This window comes from Microcaecilia unicolor, chromosome 10 (assembly GCF_901765095.1).
Source record: "Microcaecilia unicolor chromosome 10, aMicUni1.1, whole genome shotgun sequence".
NCBI lineage: Eukaryota > Metazoa > Chordata > Amphibia > Gymnophiona > Siphonopidae > Microcaecilia > Microcaecilia unicolor.
The window spans coordinates 189847770-189873673 of NC_044040.1; the positions used below are offsets into that span (position 1 = coordinate 189847770).

At 44.1% G+C, this 25904-nt stretch overlaps 1 protein-coding gene and 1 non-coding gene across 2 annotated transcripts in view; one reads left to right on the forward strand and one right to left on the reverse strand.

Moving 5' to 3' along the window:
- PPM1L (protein phosphatase, Mg2+/Mn2+ dependent 1L) overlaps positions 1 to 25904 on the reverse strand; it is a 271207-nt gene that overhangs the window by 132786 nt on the left and 112517 nt on the right. The window lies entirely within an intron of this gene.
- Positions 25306 to 25377, forward strand: TRNAQ-UUG. Its single transcript has one exon. It is a non-coding gene; the product is annotated as a tRNA-Gln (tRNA).

Genomic DNA, 25904 nt, shown 5'->3' on the forward strand with positions numbered 1-25904 from the left:
TTTCGATAATATGGGTTGCCCTGCCCCTTTACAGGGCCGTCCTTAGAGATGGGCGCCCCCGTTCGATTATCCCCCTCCATGGGTCACTGAATGTTGAGTGCGACCCATTTATCCTTTCAGGAATAAAAGAAAAGGAACCGGTTTACCTATCTCTCTATATAAAAAGCAACACCAACGTTCTATGAAGCCTCCAGCCGGAAGTGTGAAGGGGGCGAGATATCCGCTTTCCCTATGAGTGTCTGCCCCGCCCTCTCTGTAACACAGTCAGTGAAGGAAAACAGCAGAGCACGAAATCAAATCGCTGGCTCTGTAACAGTGAAGGACTCAGAGGGGGGAGGGGAGAGAGGCCAGAGGGCAGGGACACACACACTCCCACATACACACAGAAGAAAACATTGCTAGCCCCCGTTTCATTTGCATCAGAAACAGGGCTTTTTTACTAGTCTCCTAATAAGGATTAAAGAGACTGCCACATCTGATAAGATGCATTTGGTAAAGACCAGCCACACATCTTCATCTGTATCTTGACTGAAACATGAAGTAGCTTATAGGCATATAAGATTTCAGATGCAAAAACCCAAGAAAAATATTTTTTTTTTAATTTGCAATGGACGGTGAAGGATGTCTCAGATACAGGTTAGAACTGAGCTCTGAGTGAGAAGAATATGGAAACATATACTCCTGCTGCAGCCAGACTATTGAATTTCCTTTAAATACTTTTAAAACTAATGGAAGTTTTAATATATGTATTTTTTCAGTAGCTAAATAGTCAAAAACAAGGGGGTGGGGGAAAGTTTAAGCACAGTCTCTTATCTACAGCTAAAGGACAAAAGAGAGCGTATTTGAACAGGACACTGGTTGACTAGCAAAAAGATTAATTACTTTAATTTGTGCCCAGAAACATCCCTATAACGCATCTTTTTAAGCTGGATTCCTTGGATAGATCGTTCAAGAACAAACATGAAAGCAAAACGCAAGCAGGGACAGAAGGAGAGAAGGAGCGAGACAAGCTTTTTAGAAATGTTCAGCCATTTATTCTGAAGATCAGATTCCCTTCCCCGCTCCCTGGGGGCATTAGCCCAGCTTTGTCGCTCCCCAGTTTTCTTTTTCAGGCTACGCTCCATTTTGGCACTCATCCTACCCTCCTTTCATCTTCACATTGTAACAACCATGTTGAGTACTTTCCGCCTAAAGAGAAATGTTGTTCGCCGAGCTTTGTAAATATGCGACATGCCCTCAAAGAAGAGTAGGCGAGATGAAGGCTGAAATTATTATTATTTGTTCCTTTGCTCTCTATGTCCCGAGGAGGTGTGTACGTGGCACCTTTTGCATAAAAACTGTTATAAAAATAGACATTGTTTAACATCTAGGGAGGCGGTTGGTTGCGGACCAGTGTTTGAAGTACGGTGACTGTGCATATGGGTATATATGCACGAGTAATCCCATTAATTTGGCTGAGTGTCACCAGTCTGAGGTCCTTCTTCCCCAGCATGTAATTTGCTTGATCTGACCCGCTATTTTTGTTGCTGCATATTTATAAGTCAAGCGGTGCTTTTCCCATATCTTTTGTTACTTTGCATTTGTATCCCACATTTTCCCACCTATTTGCAGGCTCAATGTAGCTTACACAGTACCGTGGTGGCGATCGCCAATTCCGGTATGAGAAATACACAGTGGTATTGCGTTAGAGTTCATAAGCGACAGAGTAAATTATGTAGTCAAGGAGGAAGAGTTACGTTTTGTCCAGTTGCAGGGTTCGGTGTTTAGGTTGGATCGTCATGGTATTCCTTTTTGAACAGATTGGTTTTTAATGCTTTCTGGTCGCCGCATCTCAAGAAAGATATAGTAGAATTGGAAAAGGTGCAGCGAAGGGCGACTAAAATGATAGCGGGGATGGGACGACTTCCCTATGAAGAAAGACTAAGGAGGCTAGGGCTATACAGCTTGGAGAAGAGACGGCTGAGGGGAGACATGATAGAGGTATATAAAATAATGAGTGGAGTGGAACAGGTGGATGTGAAGCGTCTGTTCACGCTTTCCAAAAATACTAGGACTAGGGGGCATGCGATTAAACTACAGTGTAGTAAATTTAAAACAAATCGGAGAAACTTTTTCTTCACCCAACGTGTAATTAAACTCTGGAATTCATTGCCGGAAAATGTGGTGAAGGCGGTTAGCTTAGCAGAGTTTAAAAAGGGGTTGGACAATTTCCTAAAGGACAAATCCATAAACTGCTACTAAATGGACTTGGAAAAATCCAAAATTCCAGGAATAACATGTATAGAATGTTTGTACGTTTGGGAAGCTTGCCAGGTGCCCTTGGCCTGGATTGGCCGCTGTCGTGGACAAGATGCTGGGCTCGATGGACCCTTGGTCTTTTCCCAGTATGGCATTACTTATGTACTTATGTATTTTAGTCCTTTGCAGCTTGGGTAGTGGAGATTTAGGTATGTGCGTGCCGACCTTCTTTTGTTTCTGGTTGGTAAGTCTATGAGGTCTGCCCTGTAGATCGGGGCCTCACCGTGAATAATTTTGTGAACCAGGGTGCAGATTTTGAACGCAATTCGTTCTTCGATTGGGAGCCAATGTAGTTTTTCACGTAGGGGTTTGGCGCTTTCATATCTCGTTTTTCCAGCAGTTCAGGCTTCAGCCTTAATAACTCACCAGCCATGCCTCTTTCAGAACATTCAAAATGAGGAGCAGCCTAGTGGTTAGTGCGGCAGGCTTTGATCCTGGTGAACTGGGTTTGATTCCCACTGTAGCTCCTTGTAACTCTAGGCAAGTTACTTAACCCTCCATTGCCCCAGGTACAAAATAAGCACCTGTATATAATATGTAAACAGCTTTGATTGCAACCACAGAAAGGAGGTATATCAAGTCCCACCTCCATCCCTATCCCTAAAATTCAATTTGATTTTTTTCAGAACTTCTTTTTACTGTATGCAGTCATCTCATGTTTAGAACTGGGGCATGTGTTTGTCAGTTAGTTGTTTGGTTAAAAAAACAAAACACACAACCAAGCTCTGGTTCAAGGAATGAGGGGATGAATTTTCCATGGCAATTTAGTCCTACAAAGATGAATTATCCTGATTAGTTGTCTGTATATCCTTATGAGCATGTCAAAGAGATATCTGTATATCTTCCCACATTGTACAGATAAAGTTATGGAGGTGAGATACACAGATATATGTATTGCTATAGCCACTGAGTATCCTGCTATACCAGGGATTCTCAACCCAGTCTGGGTTTTTTTTTTTTTTTTACATATTTACAATGTTTGAGTGGGGAAGTGAGTGTGCTGTGTTTGTGAACATTCATGCATATATTGAGTGACTGAGTGCACTGTGCTGAGTGGTGAAGTGGGTGTGGTGTGCTTGTGAATGTGTGACTGAGTGGGAAGTGAATGACTGATTGAGTGCACTTGAAAGATGCACTGAATGACTGCTAGATGCGACACTTTTGAGTGTGTCTAAAAAGCAAAAACAGGGCAAAAGAACTTCCACAAAAAGTCCAAGGGTACAAAGTGGGTGGAAGAAGAATTTTACAGAAAAAAACAGACAGGGAAGAAGTCCAAGGTTCTAAAAAAAAAAAAAGCTTTATTGTTCAACAAACAGCAATATCGCAATACTGCAATAGAACACCAACAAAGTAAAATCTGGATCCCCCACAGGTGAAAGCACACTAGACCCTACACGGGCCATGTTTCGGCATAAAGCCTTCTTCAGAAGTTGCTAGACATACAGCTTTTTAAAATTTGATCTGCTATACCAGAGTCAGATCTGTGATACTCTGGATTACGTCTATAGACTATATACTTTGTATGTCTAGACCCTCCTGACCTCCAGGTTGGGAACTCAGTGACGGTTCAAGGGCTCACCTTCCAGACCTGTGACACAGAGAGCCCCCAGCTCAGATCTAGACAGGACTTTAGTTGCTGCCCAAAAGTCACAGGTGCCCAAACAGCAGTGGCCAAATGGCGGCACTCAAAAGCCGCACTCCCTTGACTCCTAATCAGGGTGTGCTAGCAACAAAAAAAATTGCTCCCAACATACTGTCTCCTTTCATTGGTGGTGGTGAAGCGGGCAGAGCAGGGGGGCACCAGTGGGCGATTCACAGTGAGTGCAACAATGACCTGTACAGTCCTGTTCCTAACACTTTTGCTGACTCTAGAAAGTACTGGCTTTCCAAAGGAGAAATGTTCAAAATACCTGACATGCGTAAGTTCACATTACACAGCTGTAAACAAGTATGCACATTAGGTATTATATTTACAGCTATTTTGTACAGTTAGGTCAGGTTATATAGGGTAATTCAATATAAATAATGCAGTTTGTCAGCTGTGAAATCCTCCTTGGGGCATTACCCTTAAAATTACAAGAAGCCCAGAACTTCCAGAGCCAAATTTAATTTATATTAATGAAGAATGAAATGCGCCTCAAGCGTCTCATAACATTTCTCTTCTTCCAGTTTTAATGACTTAACCGCAAGAAAAGGATTTAGAACATATTAGGAGTTCAACGTAAAACTTCTCTGAAATCATTTTTTAATTGTAAAGTATTAACTACACAGCCCCCTCCTGTTTCTCAAGAGAATACTACTGGGCTGTAAACTAGACAGCTCACATCTCAGAGATAATACATAGAGATTCCATATGTGGGGCTTCTCAGACCTGTGAGAGGGACTCCCAGCCACTCAGGATTTCAGGAGATTACATTGTCAAATATAGATTGCCCTGCCCATCACTGAGATGATGCTCTATTTCTTCTGAAATGTATGACTAGACCATCTTGTACCTCTTGCCAACCAGCTCATGTATAAGAACTAACTTTAGAGCACAGTGTGAGCTTCAAGGGCAATTTGTACTTTATATATATATATTTTTTTTTTTGTTACATTTGTACCCCGCGCTTTCCCACTCATGGCAGGCTCAATGCGGCTTACATGGGGCAATGGAGGGTTAAGTGACTTGCCCAGAGTCACAAGGAGCTGCCTGTGCCTGAAGTGGGAATCGAACTCAGTTCCTCAGGACCAAAGTCCACCACCCTAACCCTAACCACTAGGCCACTCCTCCACTGTTGCTACTATTTGAGATTCTACATGGAATGTTGCTATTCCACTAGCAACATTCCATGTAGAAGTCGGCCCTTGCAGATCACCAATGTGGTCGCGCAGGCTTCTACATGGAATGTTGCTAGTGGAATAGCAACATTCCATGTAGAATCTCCAATAGTAGCAACATTCCATGTAGAATCTCCAATAGTATCCATTTTATTTTTGTTACATTTGTACCCTGCGCTTTCCCGCTCATGGCAGGCTCAATGCGGCTTACATGGGGCAATGGAGGGTTAAGTGACTTGCCCAGAGTGACAAGGAGCTGCCTGTGGCTGAAGTGGGAATCGAACTCAGTTCCTCAGTTCCCCAGGACCAAAGTCCACCACCCTAACCACTAGGCCACTCCTCCACTCATTTAAGCATATTACTGTAAATGACTCCTATAATTACCTGCTTTAATGAATTTGGAAATGATGCCCACTTTAAAAAGCAGTCTTCCAGTTTTTGCAATTTCTTTAACATGCTACTTGTAATGAAATCCAGTATTTTGTGATGGGGGAACCTGTGTCGCTGGTGTTACTGAAGGAGGGCAGCTCAGTATGTGGCTGCAAAGTATTGTGTTTTCATCCTTGGTGGAAAGATCTCATTGCATGCAAAAGCAGACTCCGTGGAATGAGTCAAACCCACGTGTACCTTCCTCCAGACCCTGTGAACCATCTGGAACTAGTCTAGACTCTGTAAGGACACCGGCAGGTCTACTGCCTTAAAATATCTATATATATAAAACTCACCCTCAACGTTCTATTGTCTGCTGACGTCACTGAAGCCAAGGTTCGTATGTTCGAAGCTCTGAAGCCACGAAAATCACAGTCTCTGGGCCCCGCCCTCGCGTCAAACGTTATGACATTGAGGGCGGAGCAGATTCTCACCTCCAACGATCTACTCAGGCCACAAACTCCGGATTTACACACTGTAGCTCTGCTCCGCCCTCGCGTCAAAACGAGATGACGTCGAGGGCGGGGCACGAAAACTGCCACCCACAAAGAGCTACAACGGAAACAGCAGCGGTGCACGCCATGAACCAGCTAAAACAGCGACGAGCCATGGAGCCATGAAACCCTTGCTAGCGCCCGTTTCATTGCGCTCAGAAACGGGCCTTTGTTTACTAGTAAGATATAATTCAGGGAGTATGGAAAAGCCAACCTGCTCATGCTCCATCATGGTATAGTCGTGTATCAAAGAGCCACTCTTTAAGGTGACTCAATGAGCATACTATATTATAGATTTCCCAGTTTGGACGTCTCAGACCCAAAATGGACGTGTGCCAATTTTTATTTTGCCACACGCCCATTTTTGGCTAAAAAAAATAAAGAGGCATTTTTTGCTGGCGCGCTGAAAAATGGACCTGCGCACATCCAAAATGCGCGCCTACACTAACGCAGGCCATTTTTCAGCGCACCTTAGTTAAAGTTCCTAGGCGGCTAACAAACCAATCATACAGAATTAAAATCCAAGCAATTAAAATTAAAACTTAACAAAACTCACTAAACACAAAGGGGTCGATATTCACATTGCGGGAGGGAACCTGGCTAACTCCCGTGGTCGGTGCTCAGTCCGGATATTCAATGCCGGGCTGTTTCCAGTGACCAGCATTGAAATTCTGGTTTATTTTTAGCCAGTTTAAAGTTAACCAGCTAAGTCAATATTCAAAGATAGCCAGTTATCTTTAAACCGGCTAGAGATGTACGAGCTACGTAAGCGGCCCAATGTGGCCAATTACAATAGCCGGATAGGAATTAAATATTCGGGGATAGCCGGCTATATTGTGCGATACAGCTGGCTTTCTCCTAGGCGCTAACCAGGAATATTCAGCGGGGTACAACCAGCATCTCCTGCTGAATATTGCTGGGTAGTCGGTTAAGTGCCGTTTAACCGGTCAGGTGCCATTCCTGGCTAGTTAAATGGTTTTGAATATTGGGGGGAAACAAAACACATAAATAATATTCTACCACTATATTTTCCCTCACTCATGAGCTAATGCCATCATAAACAATGGATATACAACCACTACTTCAAAGTCAAACTCAAGCTGAAGGAATATATTCACCAAAGATCAACCTTATCCATTCCCAGTTCCAAAAACCTGATCAAACAAACAGGGTTTCAGTGCCCTTTTTGAAAGATGCCGTACCTTGTATCGTTCTAATCTGTACTGTGCATTCATTCCACAACTGTGATCCAGCCATTGAAAATGCAGTTCTCCTAGAGGTTATTTTAAGTAAGCTGTGGTAAACACAAATGCATGCTTAGCACAGGTTAAAATGCACTACTTTGGGCAGGGTCAGCATAACTATTGGACCGGGTGAGGCTCTGGCCCAGGGTGCTGGCAATTAAGGGCACCAAAATAGCCAGCCTCTGACCTCACCCGGTCTAAAGATTAAGGGTCCCTTTTAGCAAGTTGTGGCAAAATGGGTCGGCGCTGGCGTGCTTATTTTTACACGCAAGCCAAGGCCCCCTTTTACCGCAGCTGGTTAAAGGGAAGTCTCATCTTCCCACAGGAAATGGCTGGGCACGCTGTGTGGCCATTTTGGGGGAGGGGGAGCCCTTACTGCCACCCATTGAGGTGGCAGTAAGGGCTCCTACGTTAACCTGACACTGCCCGATTACCACCAGGTACACGCCGGGACTTCAGAAATAAATACATTTTTGTAGCATTGGAAATGACAGTGTGCAAGGAGTGGGAAGTACTGCCATACTGCTGCGGTAGCCTGATGGTACTTCCTGTATAGCGAGCGGTATGCCTGTGTTGGGCTTAACCGGCGCTTAGTAAAAGGAGACCTAAGCCTTTTCTTCCCTCCCCCCACCCCCGATCTGGTCTCTCTCCTTCTCTTTCCCCTCCCACTCTTCCTGCAGGTCCAGCAAATTGGCTCAGGGCACCACTATCCCTTGAGCCGGCCCTGACTGTGTGGCGTGCACAGGCGTCCCGTGATAGTTTTGCATGTGCGCACGCTACCCACATGCTACAACATTTTTTCATTTTTTAGCGCTGGGGGCAGGTCTTGGAGCAGAGAATAGGCATGTACTGCGCTAATCAGTTAGCTACATTGCTGTGCGCTAACCGATTAAGTACACAAGTACATAAGTATTGCCATACTGGGAAAGACCAAAGGTCCATCGAGCCCAGCATCCTGTTTCCAACAGTGGCCAATCCAGGTCACAAATACCCGGCAAGATCCCAAAAATGTACAAAACATTTTATTCTGCTTATCCCAGAAATAGTGAATTTTCCCCAAGTCCATTTAATAACGGTCTATGGACTTTTCCTTTAGGAAGCCGTCCAAACCTTTTTTAAACTCCGCTAAGCTAACCGCCTTTACCACATTCTCTGGCAACGAATTCCAGAGTTTAATTACACGTTGAGTGAAGACAGATTTTCTCCGATTAAGCTTGTGGTTACTGCGTGAGCCCTTACCGCCTACAAAATAGGTGTCAGTAAAGTGCTCGTGCGCTAATTGGAAAATTATTGCGTGGCCAATATAGCCAAAATAAAAAAAAAACTGTCCATTTCCCAGCAGCGCTAAAAGTGGCTTTACAGCGCAGTACAGCCCTGCGGTAGGAATCACGCAGGCTAAGTTTTTAGCGCTGCTTAGTAAAAGAGCCCCCTAGTCTTTTTCAACTACACATTTTGAAAGCCAGGTATCCTTAGCAATCCAGTATCCCTAGATCACAATACCCTCACTGGGACATACTTCTGAAGAATCACATTCAGAAACACCTCGTCGTAATACCATACGAATCAACAAGATCTTAAACTTCATCCTGGATTCATCTGGCAACCAACAAAGCTGTATCAACTGAGGGGTGACATGTTCCCAGCGTGGCAGACCAGTCACAGCCTCGTACCATCTTCAACAGCTGGAGATCCGTGAAAGGCCTAAGTATACTGCATTACGATAATCAAATTTTGTTAGAACTAGGCTTTGTAACACTGTCCGAAAATCTTCAGCAGGTACTACTGCTCTCAATCTATGCAGGAAATGTAGTTTATAATAGCAATCCATCACCACTTTCTTTATCTGCATTTTCATCGTCGAGGCAAAAATCTAGATCGTGCACCTGCTCAGTCAATAGAATCTTCTGATCACCTATACAATTGTGAGTAGGCACACCATTCAGCATTACTACTACTACTACTTAACATTTCTAGAGCGCTACTAGGGTTACGCAGCGCTGTGCAAAATAAACAAAGAAGGACGGTCCCTGCTCAAAGGAGCTTACAATCTAAGTAACGAAATGTCAAGTTGGGCAGTCTAGGTTTCCTGGGCAGAGGTGTAGAGGTTAGGTGCCGAAGGCGACATTGAAGAGGTGGGCTTTAAGCAGAGATTTGAAGATGGGCAGGGAGGGGGCTTGGCGTATGGGCTCGGGGAGTTTGTTCCAAGCGTGGGGTGAGGCGAGGGAAAAAGGGCGGAGTCTGGAGTTGGCGGTGGTGGGGAAGGGTACTGAAAGGAGGGATTTGCTTTGAGAGCAGAGGGTACGGGTAGGAACGTAAGGGGAGATGAGGGTTGAGAGGTAAGGAGGGGCTGTAGATCGAGTACATTTGTAGGTTAGTAGCAGAAGCTTGAATTGAATGCGGTACCTGATCGGAAGCCAATGAAGTGACTTGAGGAGAGGGGTGGTATGAGTGTATCGGTTCAGGCGGAAGATAAGACGTGCGGCAGAGTTCTGAACGGACTGAAGGGGGGATAGGTGGCTAAGTGGGAGACCAGTGAGAGACCAGTGGGAGACCTCGGTTTTTGACATATTCATCACTAACTTATTTCTAGAAAGTCATTAGGCAACTTCTGTCATCACTTCATTAAGATGCTCAAAAGCTTCCAATATTGATTTTTTTTTTTTTAAATGGAAAAAAAGAATTGTATAGTATCAGCATAAAACCAATAGTACACATCCATTTCTTTCAATATTTTATACATAAAGGAAGCACATAAATGATAAAAGAGCATAGCCGATAAGGCAGAACCCTGTAGAACACCAGTCCTAATTTCTAAAGGAGAAAAATCCATCCCCCGCTTCATCTCTTGGCATCTCACAATCAAGTATGATCTAAAACCACCTAAGAACCAACCCTTGAAGACCACATAACTGCAATCTCTGCTTCAAGATCTCATGATCAATGGTATTGAACGCAGCGGATAAATCAAGCACCAATATTACTTATCGACAGCATTGGTCCATACCTCACCTCAACCCCACTAAGCTAACTGCTTTTATTATTTGGTGTGAGAATGCTATGTCTTTTATGAGCCTTCTCAATTGACGTGTTTTCTAAGCAACAAGAAGGTAGCTCCAGTAACTCAGAGTAACCTATCTGTGAGCCCTACTGTTTAGGCTATTCTTCCACCTTGCTTTTATAAGATAGAAGGCACGTAACCAAATTGCTGTACGTTTGTTAACTTTGAAAAGTAGGGACTTTCCCCTTTTTCCTAATTTTCTTTCCTCCATTCCCCTTATTGTGAGTTTTTCAGAAGGTTACTATGTATTTTTGTTTCTTGATCTAAAATGTTACTTGTATATTACTGCGTGTAGAAGAACCTACTGTTTCTTTTCAAGTGGTTTCACTTTGTTTAAATTGCATAAAAATAAATGTAAAAAGTGCACACTTACAAGACATACGTGCTAGTATTCAGGGCTGTGGAATCGGTACACCAAACCTTCAACTCTAATTCTGACTCCCAATTTTCTGCTGTCTGACTCCAGCTTCGACTCTGACGCCAACTGATAATAGGCTTTAAATTTTTTGTTCTGGATCTAAAGTACTGGTAAATGTAACTCTAAATCCAGGACAAATATATGTCAGAGTCGGAAGCAATTTTGAGTAGAGTCGGAGTCGGTAAAAATGTACCAACCAACTCCGACCAACTCCGACTCAGCTTCAAAATAAAAAAATATTATAATATGTGGTAAATTCATCTTTATCTATCTATCTATCTATCTATCTATCTATCTATCTATCTATCTATCTAAATGTCATAAAGCAGCATTTCAACAAATTTCTTCTCAAAACATCCAAATTGGTATTTTCAAAACCTATTTTGCAGACTTTTATCTATGCAATTCTTCTGCAGTGTATCCATATCAGAAGGGGGCGTGTTTCAAAGACAGGATTAAGGCATGCCTAACACTTGAATGTTTTACAGACATAATGGAAGAAACCCAAAATGTCTAGGGTGAAAACTTCAACGTTTGACCTAGACCTGTTTTACTAACGAATAAGACACAAAAAGGTGCCCTAAATGATCAGGTGACCACTGGAGGGATTCAGGGATGACCCCCCTTATTCCCCCAGTGGTCACTGACCCCCTCCTACTCCCCAAAAATATGAATAAAAATAGTACTCACCAGCCTTTTTGACAGCCTCAGACGTTATAAGCAAGTTCCATTACAGCAGCATACAGGTCTCTGGAGTAGTGTAGTGGTAGGTGCAGTGCACTGTAGACCGGTGGACCCAGGCCCATGCCTCCCCCTACCTGTTACATTTGTGGTAGAAACTGTGAGCCCTCCAAAACTCACTAAAAACCCACTGTATCCACATATAGATGCCACCTTCACCCATAAGGGCTATTCTAGTGGTGTACAGTTAGGGGCAGTGGGTTTTGGATGGTTCAGCAGACAAGATGAGGAAGCAATGGTGAGATGTGTACCCAGAAGCATTTGGATGGTTCAGCTGGGGCGTAGTCAGACTTCAACGGTAGGGGGGTCCAGAGCCGAGGTGAGGGGGCACATTTTAGCCCCCACGGCACCGCCGACCCCCCCCCCCCATTGCCGACACCGACCCCCGCCTGCCCGCCATTGCCGACACCTCCAACAACTTTGACCCCCCCCCACCTGCCGATGACCCTCTCGACCCCCCGCCCGCCTACCAGGGGCGTAGCTGCTATGGGGCCACGGGTGCAGGACGTCAGACTCAAAAGAAACCAAATGAAGGAAGAAGACTTTGGCTAGCGGGGGTTGGGGTTCCCCGCCAGCAAAGGTAGCAGGCGGCGGGTTGGCGGCGGGAGGGGGGGTTGAGAGGGTCGCCGGCAGGGGGGTCCAGGCCCAAATCTACGGGGGCCCAGGCACCTGTGGCCCCATAGCAGCTACGCCCCTGGTTCAGCAGACAAGATAAGGAAGCAATGGTGAGATGTGTACCTTGGAGCATTTATATAAAGTTCACAGCAGTGCCCCCTAGGGTGCCCCACTGCTTTCCTGGGATGTCTGGGGGACCAGTGTGCTAAAAATGCTGGCCCCGCCTACATCCCAAGGGCTTGATTTTGTACATTTTTAACTTCTGCTTTTTTTTTTTTCAAAAATGGCCTAAAAATATAAGCGCACAAAGCACAAAACCTTGTTCAAAATAGTATTTAAAAAAAAAAAAAGAGAGACTTTTTTTTTTCGAAAATGGTTACATTTGCTATTCGGATTTGGGACGTTTAGCGCAAAACGTCCAAAGTCTGAGTTAGAAGTCATCGAAAATGCCACTCTATATAAGTCTAAGTGCTTTGAAATTATACCTCTCTGTATATTTATATGTGCAAGAGGCATGTAAATACACGTGCCTAGTTTATAGAACAGCCCTTAAAATGCTTAAAATTCTCATTGCCTTTAGAATGAACTATAATACCTACGCAGCTGTGAAAGTGTTAAGAGGAGAGGATGTGCTCCTGAAAGAGTCTAGCTGAGAAGTCTATGCAGTGTAGTTCACTTGATAGCTGCAGACATCTTTCTATGGCACAGAGCTAATGGTGTTTAATAAACCTTATAAGCAATAATGGCTTACATTTTGGAAGATGAAGGAGAGAAAACTAAAACTAAAATGAATTGAATAAGTACTTTTCAAAGTGGTAAAACAGAAGAAAACATTTCATACGTACAGGGTCAAATTTCTAAAAATTGGTGCCAAAAACCCACTTGGTTAGTGTAATTCTATAAACTACGCCTAAAGTTAGGCATGTGCCATTCTTGTGACTAAAATGTATTTATTTTATTTATTTATTGTACATTTATACCCCACGTTTTTCCCACAGTTTTGCAGGCTCAAAGTGGCTTACAACGCACTGATGGGCTAACGCCAGATCAGAGGTGGTACAGATACAATTAATTAGATAAAATAGAAGAAACAGGGGAAGAAGAAAATAGGGAAAAGGATAAGCGAGTTCAAAATGGTCCGTAGATATGTTGTTAGGTAGGACTTCAGGCCTCATGTTGAATCCACGGAGATGGCCGAACCTCGAGTGGCTAGAAGAGATGTAAAGCGACCAGGCACACCAGATAACCAAACATGATGGGAATGGAGCCTAAATACCCGCGCCTAAGTTAGGCGCAGATCAAGTGTAGTCTGTAATAGTGCGCATAGTTTTCTGAAACACCCACAACCCACCAAGTCCACGCCCTTTTTGCCTGTATTAGAACTTATGTGCGTTATAGAACATGCCTAGAAAGTTGTGCATGTATATTCTAATTAAAGCCAATCAGTGCCGCTAACTGGTTAAGTACCAATTATCGGTGCCAATTGGCTAATTAATCAATTAACCTGTGAGTGCAATTTGGCCATGTGGCCAAATTAGCACGCAGAAATTAAGGCGCCATAAACAGAATTTGGGGGACAGAGACTAATGTCACTGACCCTACCTAATACAGCCATCAATTGACTATTTCATTAGAATTTAATTGTGGTGTGATCATGTACATTCCTAGCAGTTCCTGGGGAGGCCATTCAATATGGCTGCTGGTGATAGTTCCACTTTGAGCACATGCCATTTCCAGCATGACGGTTAAATAATTTTGCAATTTATAGCGAGGCGCTAACCTGCCGGTAAACGTTACTGCCAGGTTACAGCGGGAGCTCATACTGCCACCTCAATGGGGGGGTAGTAAGTATTCCCTCCCCGCATGGCCATGCAGTATGAATGATCTTACCACATGGCCAGGTCTTTTGAAGGGGTTTTTAACCCGCTGAAGTAAAAATGGCTCCTGTCGCTACTGCAGGGCTTTTTTTCCCGCAGCTTTGTAAAAGGACCCCTAAATCATGCACTATAAGCTTGCTATGGGGAGGGGGGAGGAGGCTGGAGTGGGGAATGGGCCTGGACTGCACACTGCAGTTACAGCACAGTGCTTTAGCGTGCGCACTCACTCGTGAAGGATGGCATTTACCTAAATGCCTGATCTCTGCAACACAACAAAACTAAAGAACGTAATGGACATAACACAACTCTTCCGTTGTACGATTCCCTAGTGTGGCTGTGCCACATGGACTTTATCTTACCACAACATCACTTTGTATTTGTTTACACCGGAGTCTGTAACGCCTCTCCGGTACTATGTAAGCCACATTGAGCCTACAAATAGGTGGGAAAATGTGGGATATAAATGTAACAAATACATAAATAAATAAAATAAACACAATGTGAATACACTTGATTAATGTTCAGCGGGAACTGTGGAAAGTGAAGCAGCTTGGACAGAGTTATCATCACCCAAGTCCTTGACGCGCTTTGTACAATGAAACCAGCAGAGTCGGGCGACATTAATAACAAAGGGGAGGGGACACTTGGTATGAGAAAGTATTGGCTGCCATGAAGGACAGCTCTAATATTTCTGATTGCGCTGAGTTCCTTAAGTGCAAGATGTCAGCTATCGTCTAGGGTTGGTCCCGGGGTCCACTTCACAGAGGCAGTGGGTTCCCAAAGAATACGCAATCCACACGGATTTGGATATATAAAGTATATTATATTTGCATATATGTAACTGGCTCACAGCACTTAGTACAGGAAAAAGGGTACAAGCTGTCTCGGGGTGCGTGTTTAGAGGGAGGGAGAAAGAAAGGATAGGGTGTTTGTTCAGAGGAAAAAGGAAACCTTGGACTAGGGCTGTCTGAGAAGGGGGGGAGCAGAGCCAGGTGCTCTGGTGGCTAAAGATGGAGGTGTCTTTTAGATTGTAAGCTCCTTGAGCAGGGACTGTCCTTCCATGTTAAATTGTACAGCGCTGCGTAACCCTAGTAGCGCTTTAGAAATGTTAAGTAGTAGTAGTAGTAGTAGTATGTGACTTCTTTTTATTTATATGTTCTTATGATGTACGACACAGTTTTTTGCTCTTGTTTTTTTTTTTATATATTTTTTTTTTGTGACATGGACATTTATATTTAATGGTATAGTGGAGTAGCACAGGCGAACTAGTGAGGGCTTTAAATGGTGCAGTGTCTGTAAGGAACCCGAAATGAAAGAACGCTAAGAGACACCATACAGCAGGGATACTCAGGCCAGTCGTGTTTTCAGAATACCCCTAATGAATATGAATGACAGAGATTTGCATATCTCTCTCATGCATTAGGGATATTTTGAAAACCCAACTGGCCTGGGGATCCCTAGGAAAGATATGAGTACCCCTGCCCTAAAGCAAGTCACCCAGTTGGGTAGACAATGGGTGAAAGGCTGATCTGAGGGATCCCTTCATTTTTTTTTTATAAATTACAAATTAAGAAGTAATATTTATACTTGTTTAGTTGGCTGATACGTTGGCCTCTTTTACATAAAAGAATTTCAACATACATCTCAACCACTGAAAACATGAAGCCATGTATCATTGTGACTGTAAAATTATTTTAAAAAATAAGGTTTAAAAAAAAAACCCTGTTGAGTTTTACTATTATCACTGGAATAAGAACTGGATGATGCTTGAGAATGAACTAACATTTCCAGAATGTAAACTACAGCTTACAAAACAATTGAAATATTCAAAATATGTTGCTCCTTTTGGAGCCCTTTCACTAAGTCACGTAGGCTCGTACGCGCGTCAATTTTGAACTACCACCCGGCTACCGCGTGGCCCGGGCGGTAATTTCATTTCTGACGCGCATCTGCTATGTGCGCCAGAAAATATTTTTTATTTTCCGGTGTGCGGTGCTAACCAGGTGATAATCGGCATTGTACGTCCGTAGACCATTACCGCCTGGTGTTAACGCGTGAGACCTTACTGCTAGGTCAATGGGTGGCGGTAAGGTCTCAGGCCCAAAATGGACGTGTGCCAATTTTCATTTTGCATGTCCATTTTCGGCCCCCAAAAAAGGCCTTTTTTGCAGGTGCGCTGAAAAATGGGCCTGCACGCGTCCAATACACACACGTAGGGCTTTTCAGCTTGGAGAAAAGGCGGCTGAGGGGAGATATGATAGAGGTCTATAAAATAATGAGTAGAGTTAAACGGGTAGATGTGAAGCATCTGTTTACGCTTTCCAAAAATACTAGGACTAGGGGGCATGCGATGAAGCTACAATGTAGTAAATTTAAAACGAATTGGAGAAAGTTTTTCTTCACTCAACGTGTAATCAAACTCTGGAATTTGTTGCCAGAGAATGTGGTAAAGGCGGTTAGCTTAGTGGAGTTTTAAAAAGGTTTGGACGGCTTCCTAAAAGGAAAAGTTCATAGACCGTTATTAAATGGGCTTGGGGAAAATCCACTATTTCTGGGATAAGCAGTATAAAATGTTCAGTACTTTTTTGGGATCTTGCCAGGTATTTGTGACCTGGATTGGCCACTGTTGGAAACAGGATGCTGGGTTTGATGGACCTTTGGTCTTTCCCAGTATGGCAATACTTAGGTACTTATGTGTCTACACCAGCACAGGCCATTTTTCGGCGCACCTTAGTAAAAGGACCCCTTTATGATTTAATAACCTAGATAACCTCTGTCAGTTAACACACCTTCATAGTCTGTTAAGCTTACATCAACAACTAAAAAGTGTAACTGCAATTGTATTGATACGGCATCCTCTGTATCTATTTTAATGAATGTGTAAAATGTGAAACTGGAACGTTATTTGGCACTGTTTACATTTTGACTACTTATTTTATTGTTCTGTATAGTATCAGCTTTGTACTCTGCCTAATTAGTTCACTAAGACATCTGTCTAGTAGAACTATGGAAAGCATAAGTAATATATTCTATGCACAAACAATACAAGAGCTTTTGAGACTCCCCTAGGTCCATTCTGCAGATGAAAAATGAACCTAGAGCGTCTCAAAAAGCTCTCGACACTGCACAGTTTACATATTGGTGTAATAAAAAGGTATTAAAGACTCCAGGACCAATATAGCTACCAGAGCACTGCACTTCATGTTCGAGGTGCACAAGATCTCTATTTATTAATGCTGCTTCACCGGTTGCTAGGCACTATCCTTCCCTAAAATAGAAGCGTTCCTCTAGAGAACATCAGCCTACTACTTAATGCAGAATATTTGTTTAAAAATATGGTACTTTTGCAATCGACATTTCTCAAGTAAAAGTTACAACCTTATGCTCTCCAGTTCTCCCTTTCTACTAGTATTTTCCTTGGAAAGAGAAGCAAACGTTGGGGCCCTTAAACTAAGCCGCGTAAGCGTCTACGCATGCCCAACGCGCACCAAAATGGAGTTACCGCGTGGCTCTTGCAGTAATCTCGTTTTTGGCGCGTGTCCGACATGTGTAGCAGACGAAAATAATTTTTATTTTCCGGCTGCATGTATCAGACGTGCGCCAAGTGGAGTTTGGCGTGCGTAGGTCATTACCGCCCAGTTACTGCGGGAGACTTTACCACTAGGTCAATGGCTGGCGGTAAGGTCCGAGACACAAAATGGACGCGCAGCAATTTTCATTTTGCTGCACGTTCATTTTCGTCAAAACTTTTTTAAAAAGGCATTTTTTTTCTAGGTGCGCTGAAAAATAATTCTGCACGCGCCCAAAACACACGTCTACACTACTGCAGTCCATTATTCAGCGCACCTTAGTAAAAGGACCCTTTATTCTGTTTCTTGTTTCCTAACTTTGAGGCCCTTTTACAAAGACGCAGAAGGCTCTACACGTTTACAGTGCGTGCCAAAATGAGACTACCGACAGGTTAGGGCAGCCCCTGGTGGTAATTTCAGATTTGGCATGTGCCCATACCGCCGGGACAAATTATTTTTTTTATTTCCTACCACGCGAGGCGTTTCTGGCATTAATCGGCAGTTGGCGCATGCCGACCGGTCACCACGTGCGCAGCGCATGAGCCCTTACTGCTAGATCAATGGGTGGCGTTAAGGGCTCAGGCTGTAAATAGGTGCGTGCTGGTTTCATTTTTACCGCAGGCTCCTTTCCTAGCCCATTGAAAAAAAAGCCCTTTTCCCCGGATGAGGTAAAAAGTGGCCCAGCGCGCACCAAAAACACGCACCCACACTTCCGCAGGCCACAAGGATCCCTTTATTTATTCTCTTGCTTGTGTTCACACTGTTTTCCATGATTCTAGGTCCATTTCTATACAGTCTCAATACTGAAGTATGTAGCAGAAACACTGTGCTCAGGGAATCATAAAGAAATACGCATTTTTTAAAAATCTGGTCTCTCACTCTCTTTCCTCCACTCCCCCCCCCCCCCCCCCCCAATGTCCAGCATCTCTCTCCCTTTCTTTTTCTCTCTCACCTCCTGGTCTGATATCTCCATCCTTCAAGGGGGGGGGGGGAGGGTCTGGCCTCTCTTCGTTTCCCCCATCCCATGGGTCTAGACTCCCCTCCCCTCCCCACCCGGGGCGTAGCTATGTGGGGCCATGGGGGCCTGGGCCCCCGTAGATTTGGCCCTGGACCCCTCTGCCGATGACCCTCTCGACCCCCCCCCTCCCGCTGCCAACCCACCGTCACCTACGTTTGCTGGCAGGGGACCCTAACCCCTGTCCTTCGTTCTGTTTCTGAGTCTGACGTCCTGCACGTACACGTGCAGGACGTCAAACTCAGAAACAGAACGAAGGACAAAGAGGACCTCGGCTGGCGGGGGTTGGGGTCCCCCGCCAGCAAAGGTAGGCGGCGGGAGGGAGGGTCGAAAGGGTCATCGGCAGGGGGTGGGGTCAAAGTTGGTGGCGGCGGCGGGGGGGGGGGGGCTAAAATGTGCCCCCTCACCTCGGGCTCTGGACCCCCCTCCTGCTGAAGTCTGGCTACGCCCCTGCCACCCACCAATGGGAATAATATCGCTTCCTCTCCCCATCCTGTGGGTCTGGCAGCTCTCTTCCCCCAAATGCCTGGCATCTCTCTACATCCATCTCACGGTTCTAGCATCTCCCCTCCCCGAATTGTTGGGCATCTCTCCCTGTCCCCCCATCCCATGGGTTTGCTACTACTACTACTACTTGACATTTGGCCTCCCTTCCCCACCCACCAACAGGAATATCATCTCTAACTCTCTCTCACCCCATACCATGGGTCTGGCAGCTCTCCCTCTCCCTATGCCTGGCAACTGCCCCTCTTCCTCCCTCCCAGTCCTGAAAATCAATGAGTCATGAGCCACTATTTCTGGCTACCCCAGTGCTTCTCTCTGCTTAGTCCCATGCACAGGAAGCTGCATTAAAGACGGACCAAGCAGAGAGAAGCACTGGGGCAGCCGGAAGCAGCACATCTTTTCTGTTGCTGCAACTTGTTGGTTTTCCAGCACTGGGAGGGAGGAAGGGATGCCACTAAAGTAGGAAAGGGGAGGGAACAGAGGAGGAGTGGCCTAGTGGTTAGGGTGGTGGACTTTGGTCCTGGGGAACTGAGGAACTGAGTTTGATTCCCACTTCAGGCACAGGCAGCTCCTTGTCACTCTGGGCAAGTCACTTAACCCTCCATTGCCCCAGGAACAAATAAGTACCTGTATATAATATGTAAGCCGCATTGAGCCTGCCATGAGTGGGAAAAGCGCGGGGTACAAATGTAACAAAAAAAAAAAAACAGAGAGAGAGAACTGCTGACGACATAAAGTTATTCAAAGTTGTTAAATCACTAGAGGATTGTGGAAAATTACAAGAGGACCTCACGAGAATGGGAGACTGGCAGGCTTATTCTTGAAAGAGACGGGCGCCCATCTTTCGACACAAATCGGGAGATGGGCTTCCTTCAGGGTCACCCAAATCGGCATAATCGAAAGCCGATTTTGGGCATCCTCAACTGCGTTCCATCACGGGGACGACCAAAGTTCACAGGGGCGTGTCGGAGGCGGGACAAAGGCGGGACGTGGGCGTGCCTAACACATGGGCATCCTCGACCCATAATGGAAAAAAGAAGGGTGTCCCTGACGAGCACTTGGCCGACTTTACTTGGTCCCTTTTTCTTTACGACCAAGCCTCAAAAAGGTGCCCGAACTGACCAGATGACCACCGGAGGGAATCGGGGATGACCTCCCCTTACTCCCCCAATGGTCACTAACCCCCTCCCACCCTCAAAAAACAACTTTAAAAATATTTTGTGCCAGCCTCAGGTCCATTGCAGCAGTATGCAGGTCCCTGGAACACTTTTAGTGGGTGCAGTGTACTTCAGGCAGGTGGACCCAGGCCCATCCCCCCCCACACCTGTTACACTTGTGGTGGTAAATGTGAGCCCTTCAAAACACACCAGAAACCTACTGTACCCACATGTAGGTGCCCCCCTTCACCCCTAAGGGCTATGATACTGGTGTACAGTTGTGGGTAGTGGGTTTTGGGGGCTCAGCACACAAGGTAAGGGAGCTATGCACTTGGGAGCAATTTGTGAAGTCCACTGCAGTGCCCTCTAAGGTGCCCGGCTGATGTCCTGGCATGTCGGGGGGACCAAATGCACTACGAATGCTGGCTCCTCCCATGACCAAATGGCTTGGATTTGGTCATTTCTGAGATGGGCGTCTTCGGTTTCCATTATCGCCGAAAATCAGAAATGACCAAGTCTAAGGACTACCATCTCTAAGTCGACCTAAATTTCAGGATTTGGGCGTCCCCGACCGTATTAACGAAACAAAAGATGGACGCCCATCTTGTTTCGATAATACGGGTTTCCCCGCCGCTTCACGGGGCCGTCCTGCGAGGACATCCCCAGGAAAACTTGGGCATCCCTTTCGATTATGCCCCTCCGGGCGTCTAAATGGCAGATGACGTTTAATGTGAGCAAGTGCAAAGTGATGCATGTGGGAAAGAGGAAGCCAAACTATAACTATGTAATGCAAGGTTCCACGTTAGGAGTCACTGACCAAGAAAGGGATCTCGGCTTCGTTGTTGATGATATGTTGAAACCCTCTGTTCAGTGAGCGGCGGCAGCTAAGAAAGCAAATAGAATGTTAGGTATTATTAGGAAAGGAATGGAAAACAAACGTTATAATGCCTTTGTATCGATCCATGGTGTGACCGCCATCTCGAATATTGTGCTCAATTCTGGTCACCGCATCTCAAAAAAGATATAGTGGAATTAGAAAAGGTACAGAGAAGGGCGACAAAAATGATAAAGGGAATGGGGCGACTTCCGTAAGAGGAAAGGCTGAAGCGGCTAGGGCTCTTCAGCTTGGAGAAAAGACGGCTGAGGGGAGATATGATTGAGGTCTATAAAATAATGAGTGGAGTTGAATGGGTGGATGTGAATCGTTTGTTTACTCTTTCAAAAAATACTAGGACTAGGGGGCATGCGATCATGCGATGAAGCTACAAAGTAGTAAATTTAATACGAATCGGAGAAACTTTTTCTTCACTCAACGTGTAATTAAACTCTGGAATTCGTTGCCAGAGAACGTGGTAAAGGCGGTTAGCTTTGCGGGGTTTAAAAAAAAGATCTGGTCAGCTTCCTAAACAAAAATTCCATAGACCATTATTAAAATGGACTTGGGGAAAATCCACTGCTTATTTCTGGGATAAGCAGCATAAAATGTATTGAACTTTTTTGGGATCTTGCCAGGTATCTGTGAACTGGATTGGCCACTGTTGGATACAGGATGCTGGGCTTGATGGACCTTTGGTCTTTCCCAATATGGCAATACTTATGTACTTATGCTACTATTTGAGATTCTGAATGGAATCTTGCTACTCTTTGGGGTTCTACATGGAATGTTGCTACTATTTGAGAATCTGAATGGAATGTTGCTACTCTTTGGGGTTCTACATGGAATGTTGCTATTGTTTAGGTTTCTGCCAGGTATTTGTGACCTGGATTGGCCACTGTTGGAAACAGAATGCTGGGCTTGATGGACCTTTGGTCTGTCCCAATGTGGCAATACTTATGTACTTATGATGGTGATATTTGCTTTATATTATGTGTTGCATTCATTTATTTCTGTGTGTTATGTTGTTTTTGTGTGCCTTATTTTAATTAATTAATTAGGATTTATTTGCTGTATTTTTGAAAACATTTTCCCAAAGCAGTATACAGCAAGAATAAGTTGAACATAGGCAACAGACAATTCCTGCAGCAAAAATGTCAAACAACAGTACACAGTACAGCATCATCATGCTACATTAATTTTCAACACAATACGCAATACAACACCTTAATAGTCGGCATTGAGTGCAAGCAAATGCGGAACACAGAGATAAGACAGAGTAAAATAGGTGGAGTAATTTAAAGACAGTTGCACGTGAATATCTGGTAGCAAGAAAATGTATCCTGCAACACTGGACTGTAGCCAATCCACCGACCTTCTGGCACTGGCGCAATAAGGTGCATCAATTGCTGGTTTGGGAGGCAAAGGAGGCTAAAGGACATTGTAAAAGGAAAACTCGATTCTTTAAAATACGGGGATGCTACTTAGATAAGATGACACAGAAAGGACGTAGTCTTATTGTTAATACTTTATAATCATATACTATACGCTGACAGAAGTGGGTTTTGGCATATAGGGGTTACTGGGGGGGCTGACGGGAGGGGGGAGGGAGATGAGAAGGAGGGGATTAAGGGAGGGGAGGATAAGGGTTAAGGAATGGAAATATGTAGATTAAGTAGAAGGGGGAAACCACATCACTTTAGGGGATCTTAGCAGTACATTTTGGAATAAGAGCAAATGATGTGGAACTCAATTGTATGTATCCTGTGAAAGTAAATGTTTGTTAATATGTAGTTATATCTAAAATAAAAAATTGTTGAAACATAAAGACAGTTGCACATGAATTCAGAAGGGTGCATGAATATCGTCTCAGCTCGGGTAAGCAAGTCCTGCTACAGTATGTGCAGTCAGTGCTTCGCGGCTCTTTCTACTTCCAGTACTCTATGGTGCAGCGCTTTGGGAAGGAGTGAACAAACACATGGACAAAGGGGAGTCGGTTGATATTGTGTATCTGGATTTTCAAAAGGCGTTTGACAAGGTACCTCATGAAAGGCTACAGAGGAAATTGGAGGGTCATGGGATAGGAGGAAATGTCCTATTGTGGATTAAAAACTGGTTGAAGGATAGGAAACAGAGAGTGGGGTTAAATGGGCAGTATTCACAATGGAGAAGGGTAGTTAGTGGGGTTCCTCAGGGGTCTGTGCTAGGACTGCTGCTTTTTAATATATTTATAAATGATTTAGAGATGGGAGTAACTAGCGAGGTAATTACATTTGCTGATGACACAAAGTTATTCAAAGTCGTTAACTCGCGACAGGATTGTGAAAAATTACAAGAGGACCTTACGAGACTGGGCGGCTAAATGGCAGATGACGTTTAATGTGAGCAAGTGCAAGGTGATGCATGTGGGAAAAAAGAACCCGAATTATAGCTACGTCATGCAAGGTTCCACGTTAGGAGTTACGGACCAAGAAAGGGATCTGGGTGTCGTCGTCGATAACACACTGAAACCTTCTGCTCAGTGTGCTGCTGCGGCTAAGAAAGCGAATAGAATGTTGGGTATTATCAGGAAAGGTATGGAAAACAGGTGTGAGGATGTTATAATGCCGTTGTATCGCTCCATGGTGCGACCGCACCTTGAGTATTGTGTTCAATTCTGGTCGCCGCATCTCAAGAAAGATATAGTAGAATTGGAAAAGGTGCAGCGAAGGGCGACTAAAATGATAGCGGGGATGGGACGACTTCCCTATGAAGAAAGACTAAGGAGGCTAGGGCTATACAGCTTGGAGAAGAGACGGCTGAGGGGAGACATGATAGAGGTATATAAAATAATGAGTGGAGTGGAACAGGTGGATGTGAAGCGTCTGTTCACGCTTTCCAAAAATACTAGGACTAGGGGGCATGCGATGAAACTACAGTGTAGTAAATTTAAAACAAATCGGAGAAAAGTTTTCTTCACCCAACGTGTAATTAAACTCTGGAATTCGTTGCCAGAGAAAGTGGTGAAGGTGGTTAGCTTAGCAGAGTTTAAAAAGGGGTTGGACGGTTTCCTAAAGGACAAGTCCATAAACCGCTACTAAACAGACTTGGAAAAATCCAAAATTCCAGGAATAACATGTATAGAATGTTTGTACGTTTGGGAAGCTTGCCAGGTGCCCTTGGCCTGGATTGGCTGCTGTCGTGGACAGGATGCTGGGCTCGATGGACCCTTGGTCTTTTCCCAGTATGGCATTACTTATGTACTTATGTCTTGGAGGACCACAGTCATTGGCTAAATATACAATCGAAAGCAAGTCAAGAAATTAAAACAAACAAACATCTATTGACTTGCAAAATGTTACAGCCATATTGGAACAATCTCTCGAAGATGTGTGTGAAAGGGGGACACTGATTGTTTCTTTTGTCTTCCAGCAAGATTTAAATTCAATAATGCGACTTTACTTTAAATCAGTTAACCGCATATTCGGGGGCAAAAAAGTATGGTTATACCCAGATACAACTAAGATCACACAAGAGAAAAGAAAAAAAGTTTCTCTCTATGAGGTCCAAAATACTTGAACTGGGAGGTTCCTTCCTTCTTGCATACCCGTGCAAATGTGTCATGAGGTGAAATCAGATAAAATATGTTTATTATATGCCTGATCAGCTTAAATCCTTCCTAGAAGCTAAACAACATTAGAGACAAAATAGAATGAGAAAAAACAACGCCATAGTTGCTTTAATTATTGTTGGACTTTGAAGTAAACTTCAGTATTTCCTACCTCCCCCCCCCCCATCTGAGATTGGGGTGTAATGAAGCCATTGTTTTAAGATATGTCTTGAAAAGAATGTCTTTCCTTTTTCTTGTAATAATGTTAAAGATATACTTAGGCTGTATTTTACTTAATCAGTTTGTGACTGTGTTAAGTTTATAAAAAAACTAATAAAAATTATATACCATAAAAAACAAACAAACAAACTAAACATTCTCTCTAATTTTGTACCTATAGGGGAATGCTTAGTAAATGGGTCCGTTAGTTGGTCTTTTATCTCTTGCTGGAGTCTGCAAAGCATCCCAGGGCAAGAAGTTTCAGCAAGGAGGACTTCAGAAGGGATGATCTTTAAATACTAATTTGGTGGCCCTTTCATGGTGAAACCCTGAGCAAGTTCCTTGCCTGGCTTGTAAATATTTCAGTACAGCAATTCAATAGATGGTTCCATGGTGTAATGGTTAGCACTCTGGACTTTGAATCCAGCGATCCGAGTTCAAATCTCGGTGGAACCTTAACAAAACTTTTGGCCAAACATGAAAGGATGCATTCTCAGGGGAGGTGCTACGGTAAAAAAAAAAAACCCAGAAGCTGAATTTTAGAATGCATGGGACAGGCAGAGAGGGTCCTTTGTAAGGAAGTTAGAGATGTGAATAAGTGATTGCATAAAGCAGTGTTGTTCAGCTCTCTCATGAAGAAACACCTTGCCAGACAGGTTTTCAGGATCATGTAAGTGAACGCAATCAAAAGAAGAAGAAGAAGTGTCAGAGATCCACAACAAGCAGGTTCTACACGCAAAACAGAAAGCAAATCCAAAAACAATGCAACAGGTTTATTGATATTAGACACCCGACATGGCCACGTTTCAAAACCTATCTTCATCAGGACTAAAACCATGTTGTCTCTTGTACAGTGTGTTTTTCACAATTTAGCAAGCACCACATTTATAAATAAATACCAGTAATGAAGTACGTGTAAGCAGTTTTTTTTTTTAATTGGCTCTACTGATATTTGTGTCTTCTTTGGATAAATTAGCTTAAAA